We start from the raw sequence: 23,659 nt of genomic DNA on the forward strand, positions 1-23,659 counted from the left end.
CCCTGTTGGCACTTTCACAGTGGAGGTATGGCCTAGTGGTTAGAGTGGCAGCTCCTTGTGACTCTGGGCAAGTCACTTAACCCTCCATTGCCTCAGGTACAAATAAGTACCTGTATATAATATGTAAGCCACATTGAACCTGCTATGAGTGGGAAAGTGCAGGGTACAAATGTAATAAAAAAAAATAAAAAATCTGTACAATTATGCATGTAAGTGCTAGCACTCTATACATTTACGCATGCAAAGGGCACAGTTATAGAATTAACCTTATACTGCTATCTGGTAGTCTTTCTTTCCTGAATTGGTGCAGCATTAGGGAAACACTATATAGCCCAACATCATACATCTAATTCATCTGTGTATCCCTTACACTGATTGTCAGTTTTTGTCACATCAAATCCTATTAAAAGTACCGTGAGACTACCACTAAGGGTTTAAGCTGCCACTTTGAACCAGCATTGGAGAAAGTATGAATAACTATGGATTGTTCCTGCTCTAAAAGTTTAAATACTGGCAAACCACCATTATAGGTATCAGGGAATCTTTGAGTGGGATTTAGGGGAGAGAGGTGGGCATGATACTGATGTGCTTCAGAGGGTGAGAGGATAGGGGCATGATACTGATGTAAATGGGGAACACGATTGTGATATGTTATGAGGGGAGAGGGGGATCATAATATTGATGCACTTTGGGGATGTGGAAAGGGACAATTGATATTGGGGATGGAGCAAGTTATCAGTACAACATATGGGGCCTCAGTACCTGCTGCCTTTACTGTGTTTGCACTTAGGGGCCCTTTTACTAAGGTGCACCAAAAAGTGGCCTGCGCTGGAGTAGATGCATGTATTGGACGCGCGTAGGTCCATTTTTCAGTTCACCTGCAAAAAAGGCCTTTTTTTTGGTCGAAAATGGATGTGCGGCAAAATGATGCACATGCATTTTGGGCCTGAGATCTTACCACCACCCATTCACTTAGCGGTAAGGTCTCCCACATGAACAAGGCAGTAATCATCAGCGCACGTACAATGCTGATTACTGCCCGGTTAGTGCCACGAGCCGGAAAATAAAATATATTTTCTGGCGCATGTTCTGGACATGCGTAAAAAATGAAATTACCATCCGGGCCACGCGGTAGCTGTGCAGTAGTTCCGAACTGGCACACGATGGGCGTGCATAGGTGCCTACATGGCTTAGTAAAAGGGCCCCTTAATACCTGTTCATGAGGAGGCATGGACCTTTTACCATGTGATAACTGCAAGCACTATACTTTATCCCATCTCTGCCCATAATAACCAGCTCTAATATTGCCCCCTTCTGTACTAAACAGTGTGGGATTTTTATCATGCTGGCTGATTTTTAGCCTGCAGTTGCCATTAGCATGAGCTGACATCTTTATTAAGTGCATATGGTTTAGTAAACAGGCCCCTATGTAGCAATAATCAGACAATTTTTCTAAAACTGGTTTCAAATAAGTAAAGTTTTACTTGACATAACAATCGAGGGTGCCCACATACCTTTTTGACTAAGGTCCCTACTTAAATCTCCATTGCAAAGTGTAAGACAGTACCCAATATTTTCTAAGTGTTAAAGAATAAAATATGAACTCTTGATAGCAATGAGCACGTGAGGGTTGGAGAGGTGGAGGGATCTTTTTAAAAATCTATTCATCACATCCAAAGAAGCTGTGTCTTGTTAGGATTTAATTTTAGGTATTGAGACATCACCAATTTTCAATATTGAAAAAAATAAATCCCAGTTATTTATAAGGGCAAAATTGACACCACAATTTCACAGACAGGAATTAATAAAATATCATCAGCATAAGAACAATAAGAAATCCCTAAGTCAGAGAGGCCATCACCAAAAGCGTGCAAAAAGACATTAAACAAAATTGAAGATACCGAGTACCCCTCAGAGACACCACTGTCCAGATGCCAGGGGTCAGGTACTGCATTACCCCATTAAACTGAATATATCCTATTGGACAAAGATTCAGAAAACCAATTTAACACCAGGCCCTTAATTCCAATGTTATTTAATTTTAATAGCAGCGAGTTATGATCTATTAAATCGAATGCAGCTGATCAGTGTAATTGCATTACAAATGCTTGTCTACCCTTGTCTATTAGTAAACATAGCTCATGAATCATTGTTGCCAAAAGAGTTCTGTACTAAATGATTGAAAGTCTGACTGAGTTAGGTTCAGTAAATCATGGGCATATAGATAGTTTTGTAGCTGTTTAGCAGCAAGACGGTCAAAGAAATTTAGCCAATACGGGAATGAGAAATGCATCTATAGTTAAAACACACCAAAAAGCATTTACTGTTTGAATAGCCTGAACATGGCATAGACTAAAGAAACAGGATTTAATAGACGAAATCTGGGCTTCAAAGCTAAGTTCACAATCTGATATGCAGCTGAGAACTTTTAGGAGACTGGACAGTGAGAGTTGTTGGCTTACAGTGATCCACATGGCAGAAGATTTGTTTGGGTTACCTTTGCGCCTATTGTTAGTGAGCCCTTGGAGTACTTCTGTAAGACAGTGGTTTAGTCTTGCAGAAGGAGGTCAAATTCATTAGGGCATGGTCCATCTAATGAACTAATTGGACATCACCCAGAAATCTGCTAATGCACTGGGATTGAATCGGGGAGATGAGAGGGCTAAGGAATACATTGAAAAGAATAGGCGAGGGACTAGAACCTTGTGAAACCTGACAGCCCAAGGGTAGCTGAAGTGAGAAATCTGATTTAGTTTAGATAGGTGTGGAACCAACTTTAGTGTTCTAAGATTTACCTTATGGACAAGAAATCAAATGCTGATGAGAGATCGAAGAAGACAAGAATAGCAAATCTACCTGAGTATAAGGGACCCTTTTGCACTTAGAATGTCTTAGCAGTAAAATTAAAATGCGCTACGTGCAAAGCCTGTGCTCTAAATGTTGGGAGGGTGCCCAGCATGTCCTCTGCAATTACTGCACTAAAAACTGCACTAGCATATAAACCGGGTTGCAGTTAAAGCAGATGCATTTAGGGGCCCTTTTACAAAACAGCAGTAAGGCTACCATGCATATAGTATACACCAAATCAACACTACCGCCCGGTTAGAGTGTCCACCTGGTGGTAATTTCAAAGTTGGTGCATGATGTTTTCCACAGTAGAAAATATTCCCAGCAGTAATTGGCAACATGGCCATATTGGTGCACGCAGCATGAGTACCGCCCGGGTAATGTGTGAGGCCTTACTACTATGTCAGTGGGTGGCGGTAAGGGCTCAGGCAGTAAATAACCATGTGCTACTTTTAATTCTAGCACACTGCCCCCATTAAAAAAAGCCTATTTTCCCAGTAGCAGTAAAAACAAAATGGCCCAGTGAGCACCAAAAACACATGTCCAAGCTACCAGGCCACTTTTTTACTGTTCCTTAGTCAAAGGACCCCTTAGTGAATCCTATTGAGGAGGCACTAAGTGAACTGGTGAAAGTAGTGGTTAGTATAGTGTGCTAACTATAGTTTGCAGTTGTAACTCGGTCCTGCTATCCCGGGTTAGAAGGGGCTCGAGAGGCACTGCATGTTATTATCACTTACTCACTCAGAACCTGTCAGCTCATCCACTCAGGAACCACATGATTTTCAGAGGATTAAAAGAACTGGAACATTAATTAACTCTTAACTGATGGTTTCCACTATATTGGTCTTCTTACAGACAGTTGTTATTCATGTTGCTTTCCAGATGATCATAAGCAATAATACATACTTGGGCTAATACTCATGCTTAACCCTCATGCCTGTCCTATAGCTCAGTCAGAACCCAGAGCAGATTTCACACTCTTACTTCAATACCATCTGGGCCAGGCTTCCACTAACTACATACTCCCTTTGGGCTGCCACCCCGAAGGTCTCAGTATCAACCAGGGTAGATTGCAATCCCACCCGAGCCCCAGTTACGGCCAGACTCCCCAATCCGCCAAGTTTGGAGTCCTCAATTGGTTGATGCAATATAGTAGCTTACTGTCCAGGTAATCTATCGACTGATTACAATGCATCCCTTCTCTTGCAATGGGTCATCTGGCAGGGGAACCAACTATACCACCAAATTCCCACATCCAGTGCTGGTTACTTTATCAAGAGGCAGAACCAGAGACAGGATCTTTTCCCCAGGGCTTCCCATATATATTCTCTAAGCTCTTCCTGTGTCCTCCAGCCACTCCCCCAGTGACCTGCCACCCGGGACTCACTCTATCATGTTCTCAAACAAACCATGGGTTACACAATGCATGCCTATTCTCTACCCATGACCTACCTGGTTCCTGCGCTCTAACATAACATGCAGTTAATGTGCAAAACAGCACGCTTTAACCACCACGTCACTGTGGTAACAGTTGGCGTGCTTGAGCAGAAGCAGGTAACACACGCTAATTTGTGCATTAATCCCCAGATTCTATATATGGCGACTAAAGTTGCATGCACAATTTTGGCCATATGGTCTTATCGTGCACATAACTTAGTTGTTTTTAACAAGCAAATCAGCACCAATAATTGGCCACTAATAAGCAATTATCGGCATTAATTGACACTAATTTAGAATTTACGTGTGTAACTTTCTAAACGTGTTCTGTAAAGTGATATGCATAAATTATAATGCACGGATCTCAAGGGGGTGTGGCCATGGGAGGATCATGGGGAGTTCCTAAAAATTATGCGCACTGTTATGGAATATGCCCAACTTGCTCCTAAGCTAGGTGCGGACATTTACCCCAGGTTTTTGTTGGTGTAAACGGTTGCACCTAAACTTTATTCATGGGGAAGGCTCTGTGTGTATTCTATGAACTGTGCCTAACTTTAGTTGAGGTTTAGGGAGTCTTTTACAAAGGCGTAGTAGCATTTTCAGTGCATGCTAATCATTAGTGCATGCTAAATGCTACAGATGCCCATAGGGATATGCACTAGTGTACCTCTATAAAAGGACCACATATAGAATAGTGTTTTTTTTGTGTGTCAATTTTTTAAGCACCATTTATAGAATTTGGTCCTAACTACTTAATGCACTTTAGTAAAAAGGCTCCTAAGTATTGCTTAACTTCACTCAATAGGGTAAGGAGGTAATTTCATAAAGTATCTCCTAAGAAACTTTAATATCTATCAAAAGCACAACAATGGAAAGACAGTCCTAATAATTTTGTCAATTCTAATTGCCTGATAAATTATCAAATAAATTAATAATCTATTTTATTTGTGGAACTTAGTGAAATACATTGACCATTCTTGAATAGGCTGAAGGTTGAGTAAATCCTTACTGTAATCATTCTCTTGTTTGTGTAACATTAAATTAGTCACTAATTACTGTTTCTACAAAGAGAACATTTTATTGGTTCATAATGCACACCAGGTTACTTACTTTTTTTTTTTTTGCTTTAATTTTAAACATGACATTGATGTAAATATAGGTTTTTTTTCAAATGGGATTTTCATGAGCTTTCAAATTTGGTGAACAGCTGTCCAAGGTTGTCTCAGGAGCATTAGGCGTATTCATTTCAAGTGCCTGACATTTCCCTTGAAGAAACTTCATAAACATGCAGAGCTTGACTTTGTGTAGCTGAGAGTCAGAAGAAAAAAAAAATTGGTTGTATATATTGCTTTTCATGTTAACTTTTGCCTGAGGAAAAGACTTTAGTATTCCTAAAAGCCTGCTACTTGAAACATTCATTAGCTTTGTAACGGTACCATTTTTATCCAACTACCTTGAAGTCTATGCAAAACAAACTCACAGAAAACTAATTTTACCTTGGGCTCATAAAAAATATAAGAAGCTCGTTAAAGGCCACCTAATGATCAATGCTAAAAGATTAAACATGCTCATAGTAAAAAAAAAATCAGAAATTTATGCATACATTTATTGAACATCCAGCTAACATATTCGATTGGAATATACTAGCTATCTTAAAATGTATAAATACAAGTAACAGACACAATTTAGTGGCAAATTCCAGCAGATAGAGGGGAGTTTTAGAATGAGGTCCTTTTGCTAAGCTATGGTAAAAAGTGGCCTTAGCGTACCTTTGCGTGGGTTTTCCCCATGCACTAAGGTCATTTTTATTGCAGCTATAAAATAGCCGACGTCCTATTTTTTGTAATAATGGCCATGTGCTAATATTGCCATTAGCACATGGCCATTAAAAAACAATTACCTTGTGAACACCTACCACCACCCATTTGTAGGCGGTAAGGGTTCACACAGCAATCCTATGCCAACCAGCTAGTATGTGCTAATGGGGGTACGCTAATACCCACTCTCCACCCCCCTGACACACCCCTTCCCTAAAATAATTTTTAGTGCCCAGATTAGCATATGCTAATTTGGCAGTTACTTCAGGATGCCTGAGCACATCTCAAGGTACAACACTCCACTAAGAGTAGCCTAGTAGTTAGTGTGGTGGGCTTTGATCCTGGGGAAATGGGTTCAATTCCCACTGCAGCTCCTTGTGACTCTGGTCAAGTCACTTAACTTTCCATTGCCACAGGTACAAATAAGTACCTGTATAAACTTTGTAAACCGCTTTGATTGTAACCCACAGAAAGGTTGTATGCCAAGTCCCATCCCATCCATTTTAAGCTGTGTTGGGCACACCTTAGTAAAAGAGCCCCAGGGTTCCTAAGAAGAGTGATCCTATTTTATTCTTATTTGACAGACATCAATACAAGGACGCTGGCTCTACTTGTTGATCTACCAATAGGAAGGAAAGTGGAGATCAATTGATAAAATAGTTGCTCAAGGAAGATTCACGGACTCAGTATAATGTACATCTTGGAGGCTTGAAGACTGGAGCAGATACTGTTGGACTTTTCATCTGAGGAATTAGTTCCGATTTTGAACAGAACTGCAGGAGTTCTTACAGAGATATAATAATTTACCAATCCTGAGAGGACTGGAGTACTCTTATGGGACTTTGTGTTACTTGAGTTTCATGGTCTTACCTTGAACTATTAGTACATGTATAAGATTGTAATAGTTGGTATGAGTGTTGTGTAGTGTGGGTGGGAATGAATGTGATATGAGTATAGAGATATAAGCACAAATAGAGCAAAAAGTATATAGAAGTGCATATTGAAAAAAAAAACAATAAAAGGACAGTAAAAATTCTATTATGCAGTCATGTATTTAATGTTATAATTCTTATTTTATAAAGATTTCAATAAACAATCACAGAGGAGGTTCTTTTACTAAGCTGTGGTAAAAGGGGGCCTGCGCTAGCGTCAGCGTGTGTTTTTGATGCGAACTAAGGCCCCCTTTCACTGGAATAGAAATGGTCATGCGGTAAGTGAACCATTTGCTGTGCGGCCATTTTGGGGGCAGCACTTACCGCTCCAATGCACAAAGCTTACCTTGCTGGGAATGTTTACTGTAGACTGGTTGTAGCCAGTCTAAAACAAATGTTATTCAGCGAGTAATGTACAAAGGAGTTTTCTGTGGCTCTCAATGTGCATTAAGGGGTACATGCACTAAAAAAAATCGTTAAAGCCCTTCCCTTACCGATTCCTTAGCGAATTGGTAAGAAATGGGCATGCATCAAGGAAATCGCATGCAAATGAGCTGGTCGCTGCTAGCTCATTTGCATGGGATTTCCTTCCAAGCCAGTTGGCCAGCTGAGCATGCGCAGAGCAGCCAAGCGTTATGCTGGCTGCTCTGCGCATGCCAAGGACGTCCTTTATGGACGTCCACTCAAAAAACAACAACAAAAAAAGGACTTCCCTGACGAGCAGGAAACTTGTCAACAGCCTGAAACCTCAGAAGAGAAAGAGTGCTGAAAAGAGCCCCAGTTAATTTAAGTGCTGCTGCTCTTCCCCTTGTGTAACATTTCCATTGTTTACTGCTTTACATGTTAAAGGCAGGCTTACATCAGGCAATTAGGAAGGACTCTGAAGAAAAAAAAAAGGACCTCCCTGTTTTTCTTACCTGCCTGAACTGACCACAACCACAGTTCTCTCAACAGTCCCCTCCAAGGTTAACAGTATCAGCTAAATGCGCTGTGATTGGCTGAGAGAGACCTGGAGGGAGGGACGTCCAAAAAGTTTTGATTTGGCCGTCCTCGCACGTCCCAATCCTGTGGGGGGGGGGGGGGGGGTGCAAGCTGAAAACAACCTTGGAGGTAAGAAAAACACGTCCAAGAAGGACACTCATCACAAAAGCTGCAGGAAGACGTCCAGCTCGTGTTAGGCACTTGGACGTCCCTGACGAGCACTTGGATGTTTTTTTTCCTTCCGATTTCCTCGCAGTTGCCCCAACGAGAGGTGCAGACCTCCCGTTAGGTTTTCCACGGTGAGAGGATCGGAAAATGGTAGTGCATCTCATTGTAATTTGAATTATACACATTATAATACTAATTTGCTCTTTTGCATTCCGTTTTCGTTAGCTGCTACCGTGACAGGGAAATGGCTCGAAGAACCCTTTTGTGCATGTCCCGGTTTACTACTTGCGCGTTAAACTGGCTAGAACCAGTTTAAAAACCATGTTGCTGGCTCGTTAAGTTTAGTGCATCTGGCCCTAAATGCAAAAACTTAACACATTTTAGTAAAAGACACCCTTAATCTGGATAGTGGCTGAATGTCACCACTGTGTGGATCATTTTTCAGCTTGCCTTTGCCTTTTCCCCAAACCCAGCCCCTTCTTGTATGGATAGTGATTTAAAAGGCCCAATACTATTTGTATAAGTTTTCAAAACATGTAACTTGCTTTGAATATTGGCCCAATGTTCACCAGAGAAGGTTTTTAAAATGTTGTTACCTTATCTTTTCTTAACTTTACCGTTGTGATCGTCCATATTCTCTTCTGGACAGTATTCCAGTCTGAAATTATTGTACTAAGAAAATAATTTTGTGAGCTCTCAAACGAGCATTCATGTACACTGAGAAATGAAAGCCCTGTCCTTTTCTGCCCTGACAGTTTAAGTAGCTAATCTATGCTTGTTTAAAACGTCTTCTATCTTTAGATACCAACCACTGCCTACTTTTAAGCAACCGCTTTTGCTAAAAAGAAACAAACGCGTAGCATTAAAAAAATTCTATATTTATATTTATCTATACACATAGCTGACATCAAGAATGATTGTTTGCACATGTATTGCTTCATGCTCCTTGCTGTTAATATAGATGCCCTTTTGTCCCTTCATTCTACATCTTGGTGTTTACTATTGGGCTCCAAATATGCATTTATAGAATGCTAGCATTTACATGCACCAGAGGCCCTATAATTGGCATATATAGGGTGACTAAAGTTGTATGCGCAATTTGACCACAAGGCCAATTTGTACACATAACTTAATTGTTTAACAAGCCAATCAGCGCTGATAATTGGCCACTAACAAGCAGTTATTGGCACTTAGAATTTATGCGCACAACTTTCTAAGCGTGTTCCGTAAAACGGTGCGCATAAATTCTAATGCACAGATCTCAGAAGGGGGCATGGCCATGAGAGGCGCATGAGTGGCTCGTGGGTGATCCTAAAAATTACACACGCTCTTATAGAATCCGCCCGATCCGGGCCCAAGTTAGGCACAGGCATTTACATCTGGTTTTAGTTAATGTAAATGGCCATGCCTAAATTTTAATCAGGGGAATAGGCACTACATATATTCTATAAATTGTGCCTAATTTAAGGCGAGATTTATAGAATAGCACCAAGCGCATTTTTTTTGGGTGCTGATTTTTTAGGTGCCATATATAGAATCTGGTCCTTAGTGTGTAACGTGATGGGTTGTACACATGGATGGAGCATGAGTGGGCCATGGGCGTGTTGCCAAATAATGTGTATAGCATCGGATACTATCAGTTACACTTAGTTGCACCAACTTATGCCAGCCATTGGCCTGCCATAATTGGCACACCTAAATTTTGGCACGCCAATGCAGCTATATGCTAGTATTCTATATTATATTATAGTATTCTATAATGGCTTAGGTGTACCTACGTGCCATGTGCTAAGCACGCCCCATTATGGTGTCTGCATCTTTACACTAAGTTATAGAATTATCCAGGAGACAACGATAATGACCTAGTCCACTTCTCCCACCTAATTTCTTTATGCTTATCCCATGTCCCATCCCCCTTCCACCTCCTCTACCCCTCCTTCAATGTTCACCTACCCTTGCTCATACCTCTCCTACTCCCTTCACTCTTGCCCATCTCTACCTACTTATTTCTTTTTATTCTGATATACTTATTTTTTCTTCATCAGTACTCTTTAATCCCTGTTACTATGTAAGCCGCATTGAACCTGCTCTGAGTGGGAAAGCGCGGGGTACAAATTAAATAATAAAATAAATTGCCCCCGCTGTGCATAGCACATTATTCCAAAGGCACAGATCCCAAAATATATTGTGTTCACTGTGATTTTGTGTTTATGATCTAACTTGATTTTTGCATCATACATATTTTCATGAAGACAAGAGGTTACACATATTTCATTGTTGATGCACAGGTGAACAGATTGCTGTCATTGGTGTTGTTTATTTTAAAGTTTCTTGAGAATCACAGCAGTTATCTGACAATGAGAATCACTGTATGTGTTAATGGACAGACTGGCAGGACTTAACTGTAAGTAATTTTACACTAACACCTTAGTTACAGGTGAAAAAAGGTTACCAATAACTGTGAAAAAACTGCAGTGACAATATTTAGTTTTACCATGCTGTTGTAAAAATGTCTTTCACTTCTGTAGCCATGGAAACATACTGTTCTGTGATCTGCAGGGTATTAAAGAACCTACGATACTATTCACAGAGTTATGGTTTGTAGTCTAAAAATCCTAACCTGGTTCCTTGGATAAAATTAATACTGGGTCAGACCAATGGTTCATCTAGCCCAGTATCCTGCTTCCAACAATAGCCAATCCAGGTCACAAGTACCTGGCAGAAACCCAAATAGTGGCAACATTCCATGCTACCAATCCCAGGGCAAGCAGTGACTTTTCCCAATGTCCCAGCACAATAACAGACTATGAACTTTTCCTCCGGGAACTTGTCCAAACCTTTTTAAAATCCAGATACACTAACTGTTACCACATCCTCCGGCAATGAGTTCCAGAGCTTAACTATTCCTTGAGTGAAAAAATATTTCCTTCTGTTTGTTTTAAAAATATTTCTATGTAATTTAACTTTTGAATTTTAGAGATTACATCCTTCAGAACTGCTTGATTAGATCCAGGTTCAACAAAAATACACAATAATTTCATAGGGATCCTTTTACTAAGCTGCAGCAAAAAGTGGGATCAGCGTGCTGTTGCAAAGGTTTTACGACATGTTAAGCCATTTTTGCCATATCCGTAAAATCGATTTTCCATTTTTTTGATATGTATCTGAATGTACACTACTTCAATAACCTTCAGGTTTGCAGGTGTTTTATATATTTAGGCACAGTAGTTATTTAACTGTCTCTGGATGGCTCACAACTTAAAAAAAAAAAGCTGAAGTGGGATTTCAGCCTAGGTCCCTTGGTTTTCTAGTCACTGCACTAAACATTAGGCTACTTTTCAGATCTATATGCTACATTGTTAAGAATGTCTGTAGTACTTGAAGCTTTCATAGAGCCTAGTATCCCTTTCAGGTTTCACATTCAGGGGAGAGGATTGGGGGCAGCAACCACTGGGGGATTGAGGAGGTGTTGTACATTAATCCCTCCAGAGTACCTTTCTGTAACCTGGACATGCCAAGTATCAGGTCCAAATAACAATGTCCATCTTTTAGGCATTAATATCCCTTCACTTTCTTAGATCAGAGTTGGATGTCTATATTTTGGCCCCTTCCTAGTCTCACCCAAAACAATTCCAGACCATGCCCCCTTGCCATATGGAAATACTGAAGTGATAGAAGTCCATGTCCTGGCTTTATATAATAGGGATTGGACATCCATACAATATGGATGTCTAAATGCCAGTTTTTGGACATCCAAAACAAGCACAAAGCTTCTAAAACAATCATCACAATACTCTAATTTTTTTTTTTTTTAATTTTCCAATTGCAATTTTAGAAGTCAAAATCAAAAACTACATGGGGGAAATTCATCAAGTAGCGTTAGGGCTTTCAGTCATGTTATTTGCCCCATAACATGACACTGCTTGACTTAAATAACCACAGCAATATTTAAGTCGCCACAGGTTAAGAAGTAATGAGATGCAAAATATGCAAATGCATGTTTTGCATCTCAGTACTAAGCAAATACCCTTATGCAAATTGTGTTAGCGCTAAACAATGATGGTTATTTCTGGGGTTATTTCATTACCTGGGAGCATTGGGCTGCAAAGTGGTGGCCCAGGCTGTTTGAACAGGGTCCCCCTGGCTTCTGGTTCCACCCAACTGAAGCCCCTCCCCAGGTCAAGCCCCACCCCCTACCCCTACAAAGTCTAAGCTCCTCCACTCCCCTTCCCCCACCCCTGGTAGCCTTGCCTCCTCTAAGTGCTAGCTTTAAAACAGTGGTGGTCTGTGGGAGTCTTCAGGCAGGATTGATGCCCAGTCGCTCCCGCTCAATCCATCACTGGCTGCAAAATGGCACCTCTAGTGGTAGTCTTGCACAATTACCACTAGAAGTCATATTTTCATTTAAGGAAACATGACCCCCTAGCTCTAGCCACACCAATTTTCAGCTTGTGCAGGATGAGGCAAGAGTGACTAGGCATTGTTCTGCCCAAAGAAATGCCCCCCAGGCCACCACTGATCTGAAGGTAGTCCTTAGAGGGGAAAGGACTACCTTAGGAATGGGGTTGGAGGAGGGGAGAGTAGAGAGGCATGACCAGTGGGGGAGCTTCAGCCGGAGGGGGGTGTGTGCTTGGAAGCAGTGGGACCATGCTTTACCGGCCCGGGGGCATCGGGCTGTCGCTTTGCAACCCGATGCTCCCGGGCTGCTGGAATAATGCTGCTTACAATGACTTCCCCCCGTGTTGCTTAAATTTGGATATTTTTTTGAGAGAGAAAAATTGGGAGGAAAGTAAAACATGAGTTAAGTGAATTGCTTCCTCTTTCTCCTTTTAGGAAACTTTGACCTAACATGAAGGTATTTATCGTTAAAATGTGGTGATCAGAAGTTCCTGTTTCAGCTATGTATTTTTTCAACCTTTTAAGCTATGTGAATAAGGTTTCAAATATATGTGGATGATAGGTGACCCACATGAAGTATGCTACGGTAATGTCATGTTTACTTTTTGAGTTGACCTTTATTTGAAGCATTATCTCCATAGTAACACTCATCTGTCCTATGCAAGCTGATTTCATTAATAAAATGAGAAACATCTGCCTCTCTCAGCTGTTATATTCCTGAAAAGAGTCTCTACACATTTAAAATATTTTTTTATTCTCCGCTCAGTCTCAGTAACACTGTGTTCACATTGTACCTAGTTTCTAAATTTTAGAAAGAATTATATTGTGCACTGACTTTAAAATCTTCAATATGAGAAATTCTGTCACTAGCCAGATAAAATAATATAACTTTTTTTTTTGTTCTGCAAATGTTATTGAATCTTTTACATGAAAAGTACAATAGGGGCCCTGTTTACTAAGCCATGCTAAAGGCGTGCTAACTTTTTAGTGCATGATAAAAATTAGCATGCACTAATGATAGAGACACCCATTATATTTCTATGGGTGTCTCTAGCATTATCACGCTCTAATTTTTAGTGCACGCTAAAATGTTTGCTCGCCCACAGCGTGACTTAGTTAAACAGGGCCCTAAGTGCACTGATAATATTAACAAACAACAGACTATCCTGCTTATTTTCGAAAGGAGAAAAACGCCCATGTTCAGGAGATGGGCATCCGTTTCCCATGGGTGGCCAAATCGGTATAATTGAAAGCCGATTTTGGTCGTCTTCAACTGCACTCCGTCGCGGGAACGAATAAAGTTGATGGGGGCGTGTCGGAGGCGTGGTGAAGGCAGGACTGGGGTGTGGTTATCGGCCGAGCAGAGATTGGCGCACTCGGCCGATAATGGAAAAAAGAAAGGCGTTGTTAGTGAGAATTTAGGACACTTTTTTGGACCCTTTTTTCTAACGTACAGGTCCCAAAAAAGTGCCCTAAATGACCAGATGACCACCGGAGGGAATCGGGAATCACCTCCCCTGACTCCCCCAGTGGTCACTAACCCCCTCCCACCAAAAAAAAAAAAAAACACTTGCAAAAACCTTATTTCCCAGCCTCTATGCCACCCTCAAATTCCGTACCCACCTCCATGACAGCAGAATGTGTTCGATCCTCTCACAGCCTTTCTCTGGGTCAGATGTGGCTCTTGGGTGCACTTCAGGGTCACATCAGCATTGCATTGTGGTGGGTGTAGGGTATTGGACTCCGTGATTTCACTAGCTTGTGTTACAGTCTCATAATGTTGATAGTTGGTAGGCTCTTCTCCCATGGTGCTTTTCCCTCTGCTTACTGGGTCAGAGTTTGTCCTGTTTTGTTTCCGGTAGTCCACAAGGTAGTGACCATTTTTGTAAGTCCGTTTTAGATCCCTTTCGTGTGTTAGCCACGTTACAGAACTTAGTTCTTACCTTGAATGTTGCTGAAAGAGGGCATTGTACACCATTCTGCCAGCTCTGAGCTACTGCTAATCTTAGTACCAGGGAGACTCGTTGCCAGTGGGGCACAACCTCTGATCTGCAGTTAACTGTGAGTAAACGCAGTTATTGAAATAAAGGACGTTTTCAGCGAGATTAGTCTTATGGTGTGAACTGCTGTGCCAAGGTTATACAGCAGCAACAAGTCCTGTCCCTGGAGCACTTTTAGTGGGTAATGCAGTGCACTTCAGGCAGGCAGACCCAGGCCCATCCCCCCTACCTCTACCACTTGTGGTGGTAAATGGGAGTCCTCTAACCCCCCCGCCCCAAAACCCACTGTGCCCACATGTAGATGCCCCCTTCACCATTAAGTGCTATGGTAATGGTGTAGAGTTGTGGGGAGTGGGTTTTGGGGGGATTTGGGGGTCTCAGCACCCAAGGTAAAGGAGCTATACACCTGGGAGGTAATTTAATGTTTTTTCCTATTTTTTAAAAGTGCCTCCTAGGGTGCCCGGTTGGTGTCCTGAAATGTGAGGGGGACCAGTGCACTATGAATCCTGGCCCCTCCCATGACCCAAAGCCTTGGATTTGGTCGTTTTTGAGCTGGGACTCTTCGGTTTTGATTATCGCTGAAAAACAAAAACGCCCAGCTCAAACAAACGCCCACATCTCAAAAACACCCACATCCAATGCATTTGCCTGGCACAAACCATATTTGCCAAACTAAAGATAAACGTCCATCTTTTTCGAAAATATGATTCGGCCCACCCCTTCACGGACCCGTTCTTGGAGATGGACGTTCTTACACATTGGCGTTTGCGTTCGATTATGCCCCTCTAGATGTACTAGGCTGAAATTAAGAACAAGAAAACAATCCATAAAATAAAAGTAACAATAAAGAAAAGTTTCACAGATTTTATTTATTTATTTTTTTTATTACATTTGTACCCCGCGCTTTCCCACTCATGGCAGGCTCAATGCGGCTGCATCTATTACTTTAAACATTCAGTAATTATAATTAGTAGCAGTTTAGTATAATTGGTTGACGAAAGGAAAACATCATTAGGTTAAACTACAATAGTTCTACAGTGGTACCCAAGTTTTGGAAAAATCCAGTGGTTTAATTTTTTTTTTCAGCAGCAACCCTTTTGTATTTGACAGTTAAGCACATGAAGGGGCATTTTTGATATGATGTCTAAATGGGAAAATGTCTATCAGAAAACTTGCAAAAAACTAGTCCATAATGAAAGAGAAATCGTCTCCATCAATCAGAGATACACTATGGAAAACAAGCAATGGTGTTAGTGGTCGCTGTGTCAAAAAAATGTCCATTACAACATGATCCCTTTAATAGATCTCCCACCAAGAAATGCCATCTCAACAGCACGCACCTTTCTACAACTACATTACCCATCTAGCAGCAGTGTTAAATACAAGCTTCTTTTTGCCTCTACTTTCCACTACTCCAGCCCGAAGACTTGGAATGCTTTACCCCTGCAGCTAAAATCGCAAGTGGACCACCATCTTTTCAAGAAGCTGCTGAAAACGTACCTTTTTGAAAAACTGTATTCCATCAGTAATTCTGCTGTTTAAACGTCCTAATTGCTGTTAACATTTTATCTTTATTCTACTGTACAATTCATGTGTTGTATCTCTCTACTTTTGTAATTCATGGAAGCCACATTGTGCCTGCATTGGTGGGAAAATGTGGGGTAGAAATGAACCATAAATAAATAAATATAATTTGGAATGCATCATCTAAAATTTTAAATAAAAAACAAACTAAACCAAATCCTTGCTTCAATTGGTAGCCAATGCAATTTATCAAAATATTCCGAAATCCCATCTGATTTTTTTTTTAAGGAACAAATAAGATACACCACTATATTCTGCAACATCTGAAGATTTTTTGACTTATACTTGGCACTTCCTAAAAGAATCAGGTTACAATAATCTAGCTTTGATAGGATCAAGGCTTTAATTAAGAGCCTACATTTATCGGTTTCACAAAAACATCTCACCCGTCTCAATTTTTTAAATAAAAAGAACAATCATTTGATTAAAATATTAATGTGTGAATCCAGGGGCAAAGAACTGTCCACATAAACTCTTAGGATTTTAATCACAGAAAACAAAATATATTTGGTCTGATTAAACTGAATGCAATCCAATACAGGATCAGGATTATTGGATAGCAACAAATATTTAGTCTTTTCTGGATTTAACATAAGTTTATAAGTCTTCATCCAGGAGGAAATTAGATCCAAATGATTCTCAACTAGTTGAGTAACCTGATTGATGGTCTGATAAACAGGAATCATAACTGTGATATTGTCAGCATAGATGAAACATGAAAAACTCAAGAGTGAGCCAAAAGTGTGCAAAAAAACCCCTTGAACGATGTTTGTGACAACGGAGACTTCTGCGGCACACCACAGAGAACCCTGATTCTTGCTTAACCCTGTAGGATATAGAAAGAAGAAAACCTCTAAACCAGCTGAATACCACCTACTCCTGTTTTCTCTAACTCCAGTAACATAAACTCATAATCCATCAAATCAAAGGCACTCAAGAGTTCTAACTGTAGAATTAAGGCTCTATGATTACTTTGAAGCAAAAATCTTACCTTATCCAATAGAGAACACAAATCTGTTTCTGTACTATAGCCAGCTCAAAAGACTGACTGTGATGGATATAAGTTGTTATTACATGCTAAATAATCATTTAATTGGGTACAAACTAATCCTTCCAAAATTTTCACACACATTGGTATAGATGCAACCGGCCTGTAATTTAAAACCTGATAGACTGATTCTTTCTGATTCTTTAACCATGCAAACCTCCTACTCACCCCCACCTTGCTAGACTGTCATTGAAATGCTTTGGAGCTTCACTTATATACACTATCAACTAACACATTTGCTTATTTCCGATCTGACGAATCAAGAAATGTATTAAGTTATGTCCAATAAAAAAGGTATCATCTTATTTTTTTCCATGTTTTATTTTGTTTGATTTCTATTGATAACCTTCTGATTCTTTAAAATGGGAGTAACAATAATACCTCCTATATTTTCTGGAAAAAGACCTTTAGAAAGCAAAGATTGCATCCATTCCATAACTAACATTCCAATCTTAATAGGAGCAGCAGACATTAAATAAGTTGTACAAGTGTCTAGTTGAAAGTTTAAGTTGGAATATCTTAGAAATAAAGAATTAAAGGACTTCCATTCGATAAGGGAAAAGTCAAACCAATATCTGTCAACCAGAATACCCTTACTTCATCATCAACTGTATCTACAGTAAATTCCATTCACTGGTTTGGATTTTAGACTGAAAAAATTGCAGCCAATTGAAGAGAGTAGGAGGAGTATCCAGACTAATAGATTGATATTGAGACATATCAGTTAGTTTATTAAGTAAATGAAAAAAGATATTTAGTGTCAGTAACATCCATGTCAATTTTCTTTGAATAAAAAGCTTGTTTTTTTGAATTTAAGTTCTCCATAAAACTCTATCTTCAGGATTCCCACTTTTAATCCATGTATGCTCTGTCTACATCTAAGCTTCAAGCTAGAGAGCTCTTCATCAAACCATTCATTACTCTGTCTAGTAATTTTAGTTTTCATATGGACTGGAGCAATATCATCTAATATCCTCTGACTACAATACCTCCAATTTTCTTCAAATATATAAGGATCTACCCTAACCTAGGAAAAGTCAAACTTTTTCCAAAACAGAATCTCATCTATTCTTCCTCTAGAGGAAAATGTTACATTAGGCTTATGTATTATTTTTCTGAAGGTGATCCCAATGTATATTGAACCTAAGCATAAAATAATCAGACCAAATCAGACTGTCTCTGAGGAGCACATGGTGCACAGGCTCCTTCTCAAGAATAGTATCCATGGCCTGGGAACCCAGGACACCTCCACACAGGCTGGGGAGTCAGGCAAGGTCTGGAGAATAAAGATGTGCTGGCTGCTCTCTCTATTTAACATTGTCTTCATCAAACTTGAATAGTGTTGGGGGGCTGGGTAGGAAACCCATCTGTACTAAAGTTTATCAGATAAGTGAGGGGAAGGGGTTAGAAGGCACACAAGACTAGAGGCAGAAAGGCTGGATATCAAGGCCCGTGTCCTAACAATTCTGCATACAGTAGTGGTTAGTGCCTAGGTCTGAGAACACTCAGGTTACTGGTTTGAGGCCCACTGTAACTGTCATTTTTAGGTGTCTTCTTTCCCTGTTCCACTTTGGCCCCTCTCTAACCAGTGGCTGTTCCTGCTTTCCAGGCATCTGTGACCCTCTCACTGTGCCCATCAGACTACTCCAACTATCCTTTCTCTTTCACCCATGTGTCTGCATCCTGGCTTCATGTGGTGGCATGATAATGACAGGCCTCATCACCTGTGGTATAGGTGTGCACATGGAGGGATATATTTCAGGAAGGGTGCAGCAGACTGACAGGTTAGCAAGTGCTGCAAACACATGTATTTTACTTTTCCTGTACAGATGAGGACTCTGACTCTTAGGGAAAGGCTAGAGCCAGCAGCCAGCACAGGTGCCTCAGTAGGAGGACGGCAGGTCTGTAGGAGCAGGGAGGTCATAGGAGGGTACTGTGGCAGCTGAACAGAATGCAGAGGACACCAGCCAGGTGCCGCCTGCAGGGGAGGAAAAGCAGATACAGTTATTGGTGAAACCCACACCCCACCCTGTCTAGATTTGCCAGATGCTCCTATAGATGCTGAGGAGCAAGATGTGGAGACACAGCTGGCCCATAGGAAACCCTCCCGCCACAGGCAGAAGGTTGTACAGTTGTCCAGCAAACGTCTGGCCCAAAATGTGCAGCTGGCTGACTACCAGTGCTAGAAGATACAGCTGCTGCATGATGGTGTACAAAATCATCAGCAGAGGCTCTGAACACAAGAAGACTGCCTGCAGGTGCTGCCTACCATGCAGCAGGAGAGCTTTCTCTCTCTCTCATATTACTCACTGCCCTCAAAAGAGGTGATCCTGCGAATCCTCCCTTCCCTCCTGCCCTATCTCAGCCTCTCTTCCCTTCTTCATCCCTCCACCCCCAGTCTATCTCTAGCACCATAGTCCAACCTCAGCACTGCCAAACAGGCAAACATTCAGTAGCCTAGTGGTTAATGCAGTGGACTTTGATCCTGGGGAACTGAGTTTGATTCCCACTGCAGCTCCTTGTGACTTTGGGCAAGTCACTTAATCCTCCATTGCCCCTGGTACAAAATAAGTACCTGAATATATGTAAACTGCTTTGAATGTAAACCTCAGAAAGGTGGTATATCAAGTCCCATCTCCCTTTCTCCTTTCCCTTCTCCTTTCTCTCTTCTTCTCTCCCAAAAGATAATGCTAACATTCTTCCCTCTCTCTCTGCCTCCAAGGCTATGGCCTAGGCCATTTCTACCACTACTTTACCTAGCCCATACAGGTCAATGGTTCAACTGCTGTTGTGTACTCCTGCCGGCCTATTCAGGCTGCAGTTGCCTCCCCTTTCTGGCCCATATAGTCAACGTTTGCACCATCTACCATCTGTGCAGACCATTGTCACCTCCTCCTCCTCCTGTACATCAGCTTGCACTGCTGACTCAACTACAGTTGCCTCTCAGACTATAAAGGAGTACTATTCCTGACTAGATCATTACAAATTAAGACTTGGGTATGACGTACTGAAATTTCAAGGTGTCATGGTGGACCGGCATCAGGGTTCACTAAAGGTCCAGTGAATGCAAAACTATTTAGCACACACACTGAACTAGTTCAATGCATCTGTTTAGTGATCTCTAAGGGCTCCTTTTACTAAGCTATACAGGAAGTATCACAGCAGCCTGGCGGTACTTCCCACCCTTAGCACGCCATCATTTTCGGCACTACAGAAATTTATTTTATAGCATCAGAGTGTACCCAGCAGTAATCGGACAGTTCCATGCACTGCCTGGTTACCACTGGGTTAACATGGGAGCCCTTACCACCACCTCAGTGGGTGGTGGTAAGGGCTCCCCCCCCCAAAATGCCTGTGCAGCAAGTGCTTTACTTGCCGCCCGGCCATTTCCTGTAGGAAAGCGAGACTTTCCTTTTACCAGCTGCGGTAAAAGGGGGCCTCGACGTGCATGTAAAACACGTCGATGCCAGCACTGGCCCCCCTTTTGCCGCAGTTTGTAAAAGGGGCCCTAATTGATTTGGCACATGTCTAACTGTTGCACATTGACTCTTACTCTCTTCTTGAAGAGGCTGAGAATATCTTCTGTTGGTCTAGGAGGCAGCATCAAAGGATCTGTTGTTTATTAGCGTTAAGCTTTATGTATTGTGCTGTATTAAATATTCTTCTGGTATAAAAGATATACTCTTAGTGGCTTTTAAAGCTGCATATTTCTCTCAATCCATAGATTGTGTGTCACCGTTCCACACATTTAAGTGGATTAACTATAATATTTTAAACTGAAACATGTTTCTTAAAATATTAAAACTTATAAAAGAGAACAGTTAAAGAATTATATATTTTTAATTAACCATGTAAGTTTAATAGTTTTTTAGTAGAAAGTTGGGAACTAGCATCCTGTATCAGCCAACACCAGAAAATCAAGCAATGCTATAGCAAGCTACAAAACATCATGCCTGTGTCTGGAGTGTTTTAAAACACTCCAGACACCGGCATGATTTTTTTTTTTTTACTTATAGTACTGCAGTGCTAACCATTAAACACATTCTTACTGTATATGCCAATACATACTATAGTACGTTTATTTGGTGCTTTATAGGACATTTTATTTTATTTTTAAATGTGTAACTTCTCTGAAGCCTCCAAGGAAGTGGCCTGGCCTTTATTCCATTGAATGCTTGAATACTATATGAAATTTAGGGGCACAGAGCATGCCAACCAATTGAACCAATTTGATTGACTGAGCAGACCGTAGCACTATATAATAGTGGAGATTAGAGTAATGTCAAAGTGTTGACATATGCTAAGCAATGTGTATGATTTGACTTGATCTGGTGCAATCTTCCACAGTGAGTTCTATGCTCAGAACCTGAGCATAGTGCTCAGTGAAACATGGGAAATAACTACAGTGTTATATCCTATTCTGTTTAAAAACCTTTCTTTGCTTGTCACCATATAAAGCAATAGCACCGTAGGAGTTATGAACAGGAAGTAAGATCTTTGCAACAATCTGCCATCTTTGTCATTAACCCCCCCCCCCCCCAAAAAAAAAAAAAAAAAACAACTAACATTCCAAGTGTAGGTATAGTCATGCTTGCTAGGATGGTTTGGGAAAATGGTACCAAAAAAGCATTTAATTTGGTTGTCTCATGGCTAATCTAGAGCAGTTGTTATTGTCAGTGTACATACAGCTTGTTTACTAAGGGAGCCTATTCGCTAAGCCACAATTTTGACACCTGATTTTCTAAAAGACATTGAGGGGCCCTTTTACAAAGCCGTAGGAGGGCTAACATGCAGGTAGCACACGCCAAATCGGCACTACCGCTGGGATAACATGTGTGCCTGGTGGTAATTCCGAGTTTGGCGTGCACCAAATCCAGTGGTTGAAAATATTTTTCTATTTTCTACCACCTGGGACGTTCCCAACGGTAATCAGCAGCGCAGTCACGTGGGTGCATGCTGCATGGTTACCACATGGGTAGCGCTTGAGCCCTTCTAAGTCAGTGGCTGGCGGTAAGGGCTCAGACCTTCAATAGGCGCACGCTAGTTTTAATTTTTGCGCATGCCCATTTCCCAGCCCATTAAAAAATGACTTTTTTTCCGAGTCATGGTAAAAAATGGCCCATCGCACACCCAAAAGATGCACCCACAGTTCAGCAGGCCACGTTTTACAGCGGCTTTGTAAAAGAACCCCTAAGACATGTAAATCTAGCATTAAAACTGGATTTAATAATAGATGCATTACCAGCATTCATAACATATTGGTGTTACCAATGGAGATACCTCCTCACTTTAAGTATATATCAGAGGCTTCAGAGGCTACTACGGACCGATATGTCCATCCCCAGCTCCCTGTGGTTAAACATCAAAAGGTCTCTACTAGCTGAATACCACCTCTACTGCCATTTCCCCACCCCAAATCATCCACATAAAAAAACTTAGACCCTTTTCTTCTTGAAACACATTCAACTAAATGCATGCTAACATCCTTTAGTAAATAAATCCCTAAATATGCTTTTAAGGGCATTTTTTATTTTTATTTTTTGGAAACGTAGGGTCCATTTTAGTAAGCTGCGCTAAAAAGTGCCCTGTGGTAGCTCCAATATGGGATTTCCCATATGCTGAGGTCACTTTTAGCCTGGCAGTAAAATAGCCTCATTTTCCTCATTAATGGCCGTGTGCTAATTTCTCCACTAGCGCATGGGCATGTGAGCACTTACTGACACCCATTTTCTAGACAGTAAGGGCTCACTCACTAATCTTGTGCTAATCAGTTAGCTTGCGCCAATGCAGAACATGCCTACTCTCCACCTCCACGCACACCCCCAGCATGTTGGAAGTGTGTGTTGATCCTCAGACTACTGTGGGATGCCTGAGTAGCGGTTTTTAAGCTGCCGTAAACACACGTTAGTGCTTAATCTCACCATTTTGCATGCAGCACACTTATTCACATGTATTTTGTCCAACTTTTATTGTAATAGCTGAGATTTTATGGGTCTTTGAAGATTTTGTATACAAAGTATATAAGAATGTATCATGTTTCCCCAAAATCTTAATTTTAATCTTCCAAGGAATGTCAAGAGGGTAACTGAAAGAGGTCTGTCTTCTAAAATGATGCATATGGTGAGCTCTCTATCTCTCTCTCTCTCCTGTTATTGTTTAGAAACAAACTTTATGTCTACAGCTTTCTCTTTTTCCTCTGTTCTTACATTATCTTGTGAACATTTAGAAAAACAGAGCTAACATTCCTATCATAGCAGTGGTGTGTATTCTTCCCCTGCCCTAACCAACCATTTCCCACATTTGTCAAGGCAAAGGTTGAAGGGGTACGGACAAGGGAAATAGGTCATCCATTCATGCCTATCTGTCTAGAGTTCACTTTGTCATGATAACATTGTAGACATATATTTATCTATCCAGCTACTGGAGGTTACAGCAAGGGTACAAAGA

General features: G+C 41.0%; 1 protein-coding gene and 1 long non-coding RNA gene across 4 annotated transcripts in view; one reads left to right on the forward strand and one right to left on the reverse strand.

The window, feature by feature from the left end:
- The window catches only part of LRMDA (leucine rich melanocyte differentiation associated), a 2,054,983-nt gene that overhangs the window by 1,677,187 nt on the left and 354,137 nt on the right, over nucleotides 1–23,659 (forward strand). The gene's annotated exons all lie outside the window — the stretch shown is intronic.
- Nucleotides 5,381–23,659, reverse strand: part of LOC115470234 — a 102,095-nt gene continuing 83,816 nt past the window's right edge. For all 3 annotated transcript variants that reach the window (XR_003942145.1, XR_003942144.1, XR_003942146.1), the window contains one exon: nucleotides 5,381–5,592. This is a non-coding gene — a long non-coding RNA (uncharacterized LOC115470234). The remainder of the gene's footprint in view (nucleotides 5,593–23,659) is intronic.

Source organism: Microcaecilia unicolor, chromosome 5 (assembly GCF_901765095.1).
Source record: "Microcaecilia unicolor chromosome 5, aMicUni1.1, whole genome shotgun sequence".
Taxonomy (NCBI): domain Eukaryota; kingdom Metazoa; phylum Chordata; class Amphibia; order Gymnophiona; family Siphonopidae; genus Microcaecilia; species Microcaecilia unicolor.